The 13811-nt window shown below is 37.8% G+C and overlaps 1 protein-coding gene across 2 annotated transcripts in view; it reads right to left on the reverse strand.

The window, feature by feature from the left end:
- Positions 1-13811, reverse strand: part of TMEM232 (transmembrane protein 232) — a gene marked incomplete at both ends in the record, with an annotated part of 287483 nt that overhangs the window by 112805 nt on the left and 160867 nt on the right. The window lies entirely within an intron of this gene.

Genomic DNA, 13811 nt, shown 5'->3' on the forward strand with positions numbered 1-13811 from the left:
TATATAAGGGTGGGAAAAGCCCATTATGAGTATTACTATCTCTAAGCAAGTGGTCCTGGGTTATATAAGCTGAGCAAGCCAATGGGCAGCATTGGCTTGGGCAGTTTTCTCCTTTGGGTTCCTTGACTACCGCTGATAAGTTACCTATAAACCGTATAAACCCTTTCTTTCCCAATGTTGCTTTTTCTCGGTGTTTTATTACAGCAAGAGAAAGCAAACTAAAACAGATATGTGTGTATATACAAATAACAATAGTGTATATGTCATGTTGTACTGTCCAACACTTCAAGAATACCCAGTTTGGAGGTTGGTAAGTGGTTCCTTGGTGGTGAGACCCTTCCTGCTCTTGCTGAGGACTTGAGTATAGTTCTCAGCATGCATACTGACAATGACTCTAGTTCCAGGGAATCAGATGCTCTCTTATGTCTTCTTTGGGATCTTGCACATGTGTAGTGCATGTACACAGAGTCAGAAACACACACATAAATAATATATAAAACTTAAGAGAAATATCTATGCCCATACAAAGAGGACTGAACTGTGACACTTCTCCTCAAAATAAAAAAACCAGGTGCAATGAATTTCATCAAACTGAGCCTTTCCATTGCAAGAGATACAATCAGGAGACAGGACAAAAAATATTTACAGACTATTCACCTGATGAGTGATTAATGTTCAAAACTATGTAAAAGAGTTTTAATTTTTTTTTCATATAAAAGTAAGAAATCTATCTAAAATGTACTGGTGATCTGAAATGAACACTCTACAAAAGAAGAGACACAAATGCACAATGGTTTCTAAACACATGAAGGCATTAGCCATCAAGAAATTGAGCCAATGCCCCAGTGTAGGGGGATGTCAGGGTGAGGAGATGGGATGGGGTGGGAGGGTGGGGAACGCACTCATAGAAACAGGGAAAGGGGGGATGAATAGGGGCTCTCTGGAAGGGGAAACTGGAAAAGGGGATAGCATGTTTGATGTAAAATTTTTAAAAATCCAATAAGATATAAAAGAAAGAAAGAGAGAGAGAGAGAGAGAGAGAGAGAGAGAGAGAGAGAAAGAAAGAAAGAAAGAAAAAGAAAGAAAGAAAGAAAGAAAGAAAGAAAGAAGGAAAGAAAGAAAGGAAGGAAGGAAGGAAGGAAGAAATTTCAACTTACTTTTAGAGCAGGCAGATTCATCAGGCCCAGTCTAACATAATGGGGACAGATTTATGGGCTGCATCTTTAACAAATAAAGGCTCTCTCAACACACATACACACAAAGAGAGAAAGAGAGAGAGAGAGAGAGAGAGAGAGAAAGAAAGAAAGAAAGAAAGAAAGAAAGAAAGAAGGAAAGAAAGAAAGGAAGGAAGGAAGGAAGAAATTTCAACTTACTTTTAGAGCAGGCAGATTCATCAGGCCCAGTCTAACATAATGGGGACAGATTTATGGGCTGCATCTTTAACAAATAAAGGCTCTCTCAACACACATACACACAAAGAGAGAGAGAGAGAGAGAGAGAGAGAGAGAGAGAGAGAGAGAGAGAGAGAGAGAGAAAGGAAAGGAAAGAAAAGAAAGAAAAAATGGAGCCAAACACAGATAAGATATCTCACTCCACTAGAATGACAGTAGTGACAAAGACAAAGGCTACCTACCTAGTATTGACAAGGATATAGAGAAAAGTGAATTCTCCCAGTGTTGGTAGAAATGCCAACAGTAATGACACAGAGGACACTGTAGAAGTGCTTAAGAACTTTCAAACAGATGTGCTATCAGGTTCAACTCTACCACTTTGGGATGTGAATTCAGATGTCAACTCAGCATGCCAATGATCTCTCTTTGTGCACCTGCTTGTTGTACTATGACATTAGCAAAAATATAGAACAAACATCGGTCTTCATGCATGGATGGATGAGGAAAAAATGTGGTCTCTAGACTGTAGAAGATTATTTACTGCGAATGATGAGCTTCTCAAGGAAATGTGTGCAACAGGAAGCATTATTAAACTGACTTTGTTTAATCTGAGTGTGGAATGAAGATGGGCTAAGGTGAGAGAACATGGTGGGAGGGGTAGTTGCATCATGGACACCTAAGCACACTCAGAGAGGGAGGGGGTTTGATGTCCCCCAGCACAATAGGATGGTTACAGTTCATCATCCACTGTTGTGTCTCATGAACACTTACAAGACAAGTGCATGTGTTTTTTTGCCACCGGGAACAGTGGAAATCCAGGGACACAGGCCTGATGAGACTGCACTGTGAGTGGCCAGGGCGCAGAGAGGTCTAGGCCGCATGCATGAAAAGCACTCCCCTCCCCCAGTTAGTTCAGAGAGCAGGAACCCTATAATAGGGACTTGTTATCTGCCTGGAAAGCCATCGCATGAAGACCAAACACTCAGGCCATTAGTCAGCAGTAACAGCAGAGATCCAGGGACACAGGCCTGGTGAGACTGCACTGTGAGTAGCCAGGCCGCAAAGAGGGCACAGCCCTCTGGTTGGTCCAGGGGAGCAGGAACTCTGCTGTAGGGACATGGTGTCTGCCCAGAAGGCCCTTGCATGCAGACCAAATGTTCAAGACATTTGCCACCTGGAACAGCGGAGATCCAGGGACACAGGCCAGGTATACAGGAGAGACAGGTACCAATCACTGACAACAAGACCACGTATAATTACAGACAACAAGATGGCAAGAGGAAAGTGAAAGGACTTATGCAATGAAAACCAAGAAAACCTGGCAACATCAGAACCCAGCTCTCCCATCACAGCAAGCAGCGGAATGTCAAGGACTCCAGAAAAATAAGATTCAAACCCAAAATCATACCTCAAGATGATGATGCAAATCTTTGAGAAGAGCGTGAATAACTCACTTAAACAAGAATGGGAAAAAAACCATAAACAAATAGAAGCTTTTAAAGAGGAAACATGAAAAACACTCAAAGAACAAGAGAAAAATAAAACCAAAGAGATGAAGGAATTGAAAATGGAAATGGAAACAAAAAAAAAAAAAAGAAGAAGAAGAAGAAATGAAGAAATCAGAGATGGAAAAGAGAATCTCAGGGGCCAAAGATAGCATTTAAAATATAGACAAAACACTCAGAGAAGATGGAAAAACCAAAGAGCTCCTAACCCAAATGTTCAGAAGAAAGAGGAACCATGAGAAGACCAAACCAAAGGATAATAGGAATAGAAGAGGATGAAGAATATCAATAGGAGGCACAGTAAATATCTTCAACAAAATCATAGAAGAACACATTCCTACCCTTAAGAATGAGATGACCAAGAACATGAAAGAAGCCTACAGAACTCCAAATAGACTATACCAGAAAAGAAATTCCTCCTGACACATAGTAGTCAAAACGCCAAGTGCCCAAAGCAAAAAAGAATACTAAAAGCAGTAAGGGAAAAAGGTCATGTGACATATAAAGGCACACCAATCAGAATCACACCCAACTTCTCAACAAAGACTATGAAAGCTAGAAGAGCCTGGACAGACATCATGCAGACCCTTAGAGAACACAAGTGTCAGCCCAGGCTGATATACAGAGCAAAACTCTCAATCACTATAGATGAAGAGACCAAGATATTCCACAACAAAACTAAATTTACACATCTGACCAAAAACCCAAGACTACAAAGAATTATAGGCGGAAAACCCAATACAAGGAAGGAAACTACATCCTAGTAAAAACAAGAAAATAACTAAGCAAGAAAACCAAAAGAAGAAAGACACACAGGTACAATTCTAACTCTAAAAGCAAAAATAGCAGGAAACAGCAAACACTATTCCTTAGTATGTGTTAACACAAATGGACTCAATTCCCCAATAAAAAGACATAGGCTATCAGACTGGGTAAATAAACACAATCCAGTATTTTGCTGCATATAGGAAACTCATCTCAGAGACAGACAGTAACTCAGAGTAAAAGGTTGTGAAAAAAAACCTTCTAAGCAAATGGCCCCAAGAAACAAGATGGAGTGGCCATTCTAATATCGAATAAAGTAGATTTTCAACCAAAAGTTATCAAGAAAGATAAGGAAGGACACTTTTTACTCATTACAGGGAAAAATTATCAGGAAGAACTCTCAATCCTTAACATATATGCTCCAAATACAAGAGCACCCATATTGATAAAAGAAACCCTACTAAAGCTCAAAAAATGCATTGCACCACACAAAAAATAGTGGAAGACCTCAGCACCCCACTCTCATCAATGGACAGATCATGAAAGCAGAAACTGAACAAGGACACAGTGAAACTAGCAAAGGTTATGAACCAATTGGAATTAATAGACATCTACAGAACAGTTTATCCTAAAACAAAAGAATACACCTTCTTCAAAGCACCTCATGGCACCTTCTCCAAAACTGACCATATAATTGGTCACAAAACAAGCCTCAATAGATACAAGAAGATTGAAATATGCCCATGCATCCTATCAGATCACCAAGGACAAAGGCTGGTCTTAAATAACAACAAAGACAGCAAAAAGCACATATACACATGGACACTAAACAATGCTCTATTAAACGATGTTATGGTCAAAGAAGAAATAAAGAAAGAAATTAAGGACATTCTAGAATTTAAATAAATGAAAACCTAACATACCCAAACCTATGGGATGCAATGAAAGCAGTACTAAGCTGAAAACTCATAATTCTGAGTGCTTACAAAAAGAAACTGGACAGAGCATACACCAGCAACATGACAGCATAGTTGAAATCTCTAGAACAAAAGGAAGAAGATACACCCAGGAGGAGTAGACAGCAAGAAATAATCAAACTCAGAGCAGAAATTGACCAAATAGAAACAAAATAAAAACTATTCAAAGAATCAAGAAAGCCAAGAGCTGGTTCTTTGAGAACATTAACAATATTGACAAACCCTTAGCCACACTAACTAAAGGGCAAAGAGAGAGTGTCCAAATTAACAAAATCAGAAATGAAAGTGGAGAAATAACAACTGAAACTGAGGAAATTCAAGAAACCTACTACATAAGCCTATACTCAACAAAGTGGGAAAATCTGGAGGAAATAAATGAATTCCTAGACAGATATCAGATACTAAAATTAAACCAGGACCAGGAAAACCATCTAAATAATCCGATAACACCTAAAGAAATGGAATCATTCATCAAAAGCTTCCCAACCAAAAGAAATCCAGGTACAGGTGGGTTTAGTGCAGAATTCATTCAGACATTTAGTGACGACCTAATACCAATACGCCCTAAACTATTATACAAAATAGAGTCAAATGGAACACTACCTAACTCATTTTTCGAGGCCAAAATAAACCTTGTTTCTAAACCACACAAAGACCCTACAAGGAAAGAGAACTTCAGACCAATCTCGCTTATGAACTTTGACACAAAAAATACTCAACAAAATCCTTGCTATCCGAATACAAGAACACATCAAAATGATCATTCACCAAGATAAAGTCGGCTTCATCCCTGGGATGCAGGCATGGTTTAATATACAGAAATCTATTAACTTAATCCACCATATTAAAAATACACAAACGAAGAAGCTACATGGTCATCTCACTAGACGCTGAGAAAGCATTTAATAAAATTTAAAACCCCTTCATGTTAAAAGTCTTAGAAAGAACAGGAATCCAAGGCCTGTACCTAAACATAATAAAAGTAATATACAGCAAACCAATAGCCAACATCAAACTTAACAGTGAGAGACTTAAAACAATCCACTAAAATCAGGGACTAGACAAGGCTGCCTACTCTCTCCCTACCTATTCAACATAGTACTGAAAGTCCTGGCTGGAGCAATTAGACAGCAAAAGGAAATCAAAGGGATACAAATCAGAAAGGAAGAAGTAAAAATATCTGCACATGACATGATAGTATACATAAGTGAGCCCAAAAATTTCACCAGAGAATTTCTACCACTGATATAAAAGTTCAGCAAAGTGGCTGGATATAAAATTAACTCACACAAATCAGTAGCCTTCCTCTACTCAAAGGACAGACATGCGGAGAAAGAAATTAGGGAAAAGAAACCCTTCACAATAGTCACAAACAATATGAAATATCTTGGTGTGACTCTAACTAAGCAAGTGAAGAACCTGAATGACAACAACTTCAAATCGCTAAAGAAGGAAATTGAGGAAGATCTCAGAAAATGGAAAGATCTCCCATGCTCATGGGTTGAAAGGATCAACATTGTAAAAAATGCCATCTTACCAAAAGCAATCTAAAGATTCAGTTCAATCCCCATCAAAATTCCAACCCAGTTCTTCATAGAGTTGGAAAGAGCAATGAGCCAATTCATCTGGAATAACAAAAAATCTAGAATAGCAAAATCCATCCTCAACAAGAAAACATCTGAGAGAAGCATCGTCCCTGATCTCAAGCTATATTACAAAGCAATTGTGCTGAAACTGCATAGTACTGGTACAGAGATAGGCACTTGGATTAATAGAATAGAATAGAAGATCCAGAAATGAACCTTCACATATATGGTCATTTGATTTTTGACAAAGGAGCTGTAAACATTCAATGGGAAAATTACAGCCTCTTCAACAAATGGTGTTGGTTCAACTGGCACTCAGCATGCAGAAGAATGAAAATAGGTCCTTTCTTATCTGCTTGTACAAAGTTCAAGTGTAAGTGGATCAAAGATCTCCACATTAAACCATGTACACTGAAACTATTAGAAGAGAAAGTAGGGAAAACCTTAGAACACATAGGCACAGGGGAAATTTTCCTGAACAGAACACCAATGGCTTATGCTCTAAGGTCAAAGATGGACAAATGGGATTTAATGAGATTCCAAAATTTTTGTAAGGCTAAGTCACTGTCAAGAAAACATATCGGCAGCCAACAGATTGAGAAAAGCTCTTTACCAACCCCACATCTGATAGAGGTGTAATATCCAAGGTATACAACGAACTCAAAAAGCTGGACACCAGAGGATCAAACAATCCTATTTAAAATGGGGTACAGAGCTAAACAAAAAATTCTCAATTGAGGAATATCGAATGGCTGAGAAGCATCTAAGAAAGTGCTCGACATCCTTAGTCATCAAGGAAATGCAAATCAAAACAACCCTGAGATTCCAACTCATACCAGTCAGAATGGCTAAGATCAAAAATTCAGATGACAGCAGATGCTGGTGACAATGCAGAGAGAGAGGAACACTTCTCCACTGTTGGTGGGATGTAAACTGATACAACCACTCTGGAAATCAGTCTGGAGGTTCCTCAGAAAATTGGACATAGTACTACCTGAAGACCCAGTTATTCTACTTCTGGGCATTTACCCCAGTGATGCTCCAACATACAAGGACACATGCACCACAATGTTCATAGCTGCTCTATTTATAATAGCCAGAAGCTAGAAAGAACCCAGATGTCCTTCAGTAGATGAATGGATACAAAAATTGTGGTATATTTACACAATGGAGTACTACTTAGCTATCAGAAACAATGACTTTATGAAATTTCTTAAAACAAAAACTGGTTTCATCTAGAGACAATCATCCTGAGTGAGGTAACCCAGTCACAAAAGAACAGACATAATATGCAGTCATTGATAATTGGATACTAACCCCAGAAAGTTCTGAACACCCCAGAAACAACTCATAGGCTATATGAAGCTCAAGAAAAACAAAGGCTAAAAAATGAAAGCCTCAGTCCTTCTTAGGAAAAATATAAATGTATTGCACCCTCTCAGAGTGTAGTGCACCTGGACCTCAAATCATTTATAATCCAAGAGCTAAGATAATAGCCTTGTGGCAATTTTTGGTATTCACACATCGTTATGCTTAATCTATACTCATCAAGAAATCTGTTTCCATGTTAAGTTCTATCCTACATGTTCTTCATGCTTATGGTAACTAGTGGGATTTCAATGAATGCCATCAAACTTCTAAAAGAATTAAGTACTGACAAAAATATTGATATAATGTTATGCCAAAATGCCTTAAAAATCTGTATATGTATTCCTTTATTTTTAAATAAAGTGGTAAAAAATGTTTCACTAATTTATTTATTTGAGATCTTCAAGTTTATTGTGTTCACATTATGCACATAAGTCTCCCTTTTAGTTAAAAAAAACAAGACAAGCGAGTTATAGCTCCAAACATGAAGGTATTACAAGAAAAACATGTCTTGGACTGCCTTTGTCTGACCATCACATTTGGTAGATGCAATTATTAAAACTCAACAGTCAAATAAAATATGTCTTCTGTCCTTGTTCCCTATATGGAGCAGAAACAGACAGATTTGTTTGTGGGATTTGTTTAGATCCTAGAAGTAGAGTGAAGCCCAGAAGATAGTATCAGATCAATTCAATCCTTGGGACTTTTTAAAAAAAACTCTCTATCCCTGTATCAGATTTCCTACTGGCTTTGCAAGAATTGTGGTAATTAGAAAATTCTTCTTGCTTGGCATACATTCCCCATTAATGAACTGGAGATGTTCAAAACTAACTAAAGACATGCATCCTAATCAATGTCATGTTTTCAAAATCTAAAGGCGATACTAAAAAGAAACATAAGGAAGAGTTAAAAGCAAGCACTCTAACAATTGCTCATGCCTTTTAGTTCCAACAGCATACACTGGAAGAAGAAAAAGAGCACAGCATATCGGAGCCCGAACATCTTTATTTAAATCCAAACTCCAGAGCAAACAGCTGTGAGCCCTTAGGCAAATCACATTTTCACTGACATTTGCTTTTTATTAATTATTGGGAATCTCATACAATGTACCCTGATCACACTCACATCCTATTCCTCCCAGGTTTATGCTCCAAACCTTACACATCACCCCCGAACTAACAGTCTACCAAGTCCTACAAGTGTTGCCTATATACTCACTGGAGCAAGGTGATACTCCCAGTCAGAGCTCTTTGAAGAAACCTGAGTCCTTCCCTGCCCTCCTGCCAGAGGCCACCAATTGTGAGGAGCTGAACTTCAGCATTTTTACCACACTTTTTAAGGACTCTCTTCAAACGTTTCCAGTCTGGACTGTCCCTTTTTTGTTGGGGGGGAGGTGGAGTGAGGAAAAAAGGTCTTCATAGAAGCCTTCACTGTCTCCCATTCTCAGTTATGAATCTGCAGTTACAAATACCACTGCAAAAGCTTTCTTGCCCTTAGCAGCCTGTACCACTACAGATCATAGGCATCAACACGGTCTCTGGACTAATCTCATGCCTATATCTCAGTGTTTTTGTCAGAGGACAATACACCCAAGAGAATGCTTAGCATGGAGATTCTCTAATGGATGTCACTAGTGTCCAGTGAAAAACAGAATTCATCAATCATCTGGCCCCTCATGATCTAAGACTAAAGAAAAGTCTTAAGGATCTCTTCCTTCATGAAAGTTTTTTTAAACTGAATTTCCCAAATGTTAATGGCTACCTGTGTTTGTGGAAATGGGCATGTTTCAAGCTCTAGATTCCAAGTTTCTGGCTTATCCAAGATCCCTTATGCAGCTAATACTAAACTTCAAATGTCTTGGCAGAGAGCTGGGGTGGTGACACACATCTGTAATCCTAGTGCCAAGAAGTCTTAACCATATCGTGATTTTATAACTAAGAGAATTACATTTATAAATAAAATAATTAATAAGTTAACAATTATTTTGATAATTGATCTTAATAAATTGACAAACTAATAGAAGTATTTGTTTATGCACTAAAAAAGGTTTTCCTGTTTAGCGGAACAGGAAGCGCAATAAGCCCTTGTTTCTTGCAGGAATCCGTGTCAAGGAGGAGCTCCACGTGCTTATCAGTGGGCTAAGAAGAGGACATGATGGGTTTCAGTTTGTTTATTTTGGGTTTTTTTTTTTTCCTTCTTTTCAGTTTCTGTAGAGGTCCTCCATTTACGTCATTTTGCTGTTATTGTTACTGTTTTGTTTTGTTTTTTCCTCCTATAGTGGATTTTCTCAGTATAAATGAAATGTAGAGTTTACCTTCTACTATGTTAAATGACACCTTGGAGCTAAATCCTTTATGAAGGAGTTTGTCTTAGTTAGGGTTTACTGCTGGAAACAGACACCATGACCAAGACAAGTGTTATAAGTAACATTTAATTGGGGCTGGCTTACAGGTTCAGAGATTCAGTCCATTATCATAAAAGCAGGAACATAGCAGCATCCAGGCAGGTATGGTGCAGGAGTTCTACATTTTCCTCTGAAGAAAGCCAGGAAGAAACTGGCTATCCTCAGGCAGCTAGGAGGAAGATTTCCAAGTCTAGTCCCAGAGTGACACACTGCCTCCAACAAGGCCACACCTTTTAATAGTGCCACTCCGTGGGCCAAGCACATGTAAACCATCACAGAGTTCCAGAGAAATCAGGTTGGCCTTGGTCATTCATTCATCTGCAGTGGTGTGACCTCTGTCTGAGCTGCAGCAGAGGCTGACAGTCTGACTTCACCACATTTGCCTGGTCATAGTCTAGTCTAGTTGTTTGTGAATAAATGAAGTCCTCAAAGTATTGAACAGCTAAGAATTATTGATGGCAAAGCTTTAAAACTATAAATTACTAGTTTTTCAGTCTTTATTTATCCAAAGATTATCATGAATTTTCAGATTCAAGGTGTAAGCACAAAAAATATGTGGACTTTAGAAACTCAGACACAACCTGAAGACCCAGTTGCTCCACTTCTGGGCATTTACCCCAGAGACACTCCAACATACAACAAAGACATGTGCACCACAATGTTCATAGCAGCTCTATTTATAATAGCCAGAAGCTGGAAAAAACCCAGATGTTCTTCAGTAGATGAATGGATACAAAATTGTGGTATATCTACACAATGGAGTATTGCTCAGCTATCAGAAACAATGACTTTATGAAATTCCTACGAAAATAGATGCATCTAGAGAAATTCATCCTGAGTGAGGTAACCCAGTCACAAAAGAACAGACATAATATCAGACACTGATAGTTGGATACTAACCCCAGAAAGCTCTGAACACCCCAGAAATAATTCACAGGCTATATGAAGCTCAAGAAAAACAAAGGACAAAAATAAAAAGAAAAGAAAAAGAAAAGAAAGCCTCAGTCCTTCTTAGGAAAAAAAATAAATGTATAGCACCCCCTCTGAGTGTAGTACACCTGGACCTTAAATCATTAATAATCCAAGAGCTAAGATAATAGCCTTGTGGAAATTTTTGGTATTCACCGATCATTATGCTTAATCTATACTCAACAAGAAATGTGTTTCCATGTTACATTCTGTCCTACATTTACTTCACGCTTATGGTAACTAGTGGAATTTCAATGCATGCTATCAAACCTCTAAAAGAATTAAGTACTGACAAAAATATTGATATAATGTTATGCCAAAATGCCTTCAAAAATCTGTATATGTATCCCTCTTTTTTAAAAATAAAGTGGTAAGAAAAAAACAAACTCAGACACAAATGAGTTTAGAGATGAAAGTTAATTTTTATAACTTACTTTTGGGTGCTGCAAATTTTCAACTTTCAATTACATGCAAGATACTTTTATTGACAGATAAAGCAGAAGGGTCATATACCTTAGTTTCCATTTGCAGGTTTTATGAAACAGCAGAGTCATAATGATATCTTTCCATTTAAGAAAAGAATGCCCAGGGGCAGACAAAGCATGCATCCAATGACATGTTCCACTAACTAGAAGAATCCCACCCACAGCCTAACACACAGAACCAAAGCAATCAATTTCTTTTTGGAAAAATTACATGAGGAAGGAATTGTATAAATCATTTAAAAAAAGGTGTGTGCTTATAAGTGTATAGAAAACAACAATTTTGAGTAATTTTAAGCCAAAACCACAATCTGTCTTCAATTTTCTGCTAAAAATAACAGGGTGAATATTTATTAAAATAATTCTTTAGTATGGAAGCTCCCAGTTCTCCCTTGAAAGTACACTTCCAGATTTCAACACTGAAATCAGAGTGCTCTAGAACACTGAAGCAACAGAGGAACTGATCAGGTCTTTACTTATTTTCAGGTCCCAAAGAAAAGCTCTTCCCTTCCTCCAGCTCCATCAATAACTTGTAATTAATAATGCTGTAATTTGGTTTTGTTTCTAAGTGCCAATCACCTTTTGATTTATATTTTGACCCAACTGTTACTCAAAAGCATTTTAATTCCCAAACTTTTATAAATTTCCAATATTTGTACTTTGGCTTCTAAATTCATTTTGTTAATTGAAGAAAAACACAACTTTATATTTTCTTATTCTTCTTACATTTTTTGAAAAGATTATTTGTGATATATTACTAATTCAGAAAAGCTTCCATGGCAATTGAAAAGAGATCATTAATTTTTACTGTTGTTGGGTGTGAGGATAGTTATATATCTATTGGATGTATTTGACCTGGTATTACTCAAACCCAATATATTCATGTTGTCCTACTGGATACTTCTGTTTATCACTGAATGTTAGATATTGAAATATGTCTTATCATTGTATATTTGCCTCTTTCTGTCATCTGGTTCATCAATATTTGCTTCTTGTGTTTAGAAGTTCTAATATTGAATTTACATCTATGTCTTTCTCATCAGTTTTTCTTTTCTAAAGGGTTTTGCTTTGTGTCAGCTGACTACTTAATAGCTATTCTGTTAAATAGAAAAAGAGATAGACAATGAAAAGAAACAGACTTCTGTTTTCTAACAACTAGTTCAAATATAAGCTCTTCCAGATATGACTGGTTACTTTCTTACACAAACTCATGTTCCATTAATGCTTCATGCTTCCTCTTGCTAAACTTTCCTTTCCACTATATGATCCAAATATATAGTTCTTATTCCCTCTGCTCTACAAAAGCTCATTCTAAATGTTTATGTTGTTAACTTACGTTGTTATCTTTTTTATAAACTTATAAGCTACAGAAAGCCCACACAAATTTACCTTTCATGGACCAAATAAGACTCCACCCAGAAAGTACATTTGCCCATACATACTGCCAATGGTCTGTAAATGGAAAGAGGTTCCCATCCTGACCCTCCTATCTCATCATTTGAGTATTTGCTCCCTATCTTATCAATCTGGTTTCTACATTCCTTCAGTAACAGATAAAAAAGGTTTCTAACTAATCTATTAATCAGTTCCTGTTACAGGATTACCAGCCACTGTCCATAGAAGAGCCTGATGTGAACATTTGACAGGTGGATCCCGATGGGAAAAGCCAGCTGCACCTCCTATGATGCCCCAAAACAGCAGAAAGTAGCCAATGAGACTCAGTGCCCCTATTCCCCTTTCATCATTGGCCTCCCCCTCCCCTTTTCCTTCTTTTTATGATTAAAAATGGGGGAGAAATGGCAGTGTTAGGACTGCTCCTGCAAAAATGTTCTTTCTTCCAAATGTATTTAATTTCTACCTATAATGTATACATATGTGTGTTCCAGCATCTTGTCAAGTCAGGATGCTCATGACACCTAGAACAGCTTCAGAGAAGCAACCTACAAATGCTTCAACCTTCTCTCACAGACACAGATGCTTCTATTGGACCTGTTCCTTCTGACCTACCTTCAGATGGTTCCACAGACCCAAGGAAACAGCCAACTCTAAGTCTGGACAAACATCGCCATTCCCACTTTTCTAAACTCTCTAGAAACGCCACCCTCAAACAAGCATGAAGCAGTCAGAGATCACAACAACCCTATTCCTGAGCCACCATCACATCTAATTTTTCTTTTTTAATTAAACCAAAACAGGGAAATGTTGGGATTCTGTAAACCCCACCCCTCAGTTACCTGGCAACAGCCAGGTATACCCCACCCCTCAATTACTTGGCAATAGCTAGGTATAATCCACCCCAGTGACTTGATACTATAAAAGGGGCTGCTTGCCTCCTCCTCTCTCTCTTGCTCTCTCTTGCTTCTT

This window comes from Micromys minutus (assembly GCF_963924665.1).
Source record: "Micromys minutus genome assembly, chromosome: 19".
Taxonomy (NCBI): Eukaryota; Metazoa; Chordata; class Mammalia; order Rodentia; family Muridae; genus Micromys; species Micromys minutus.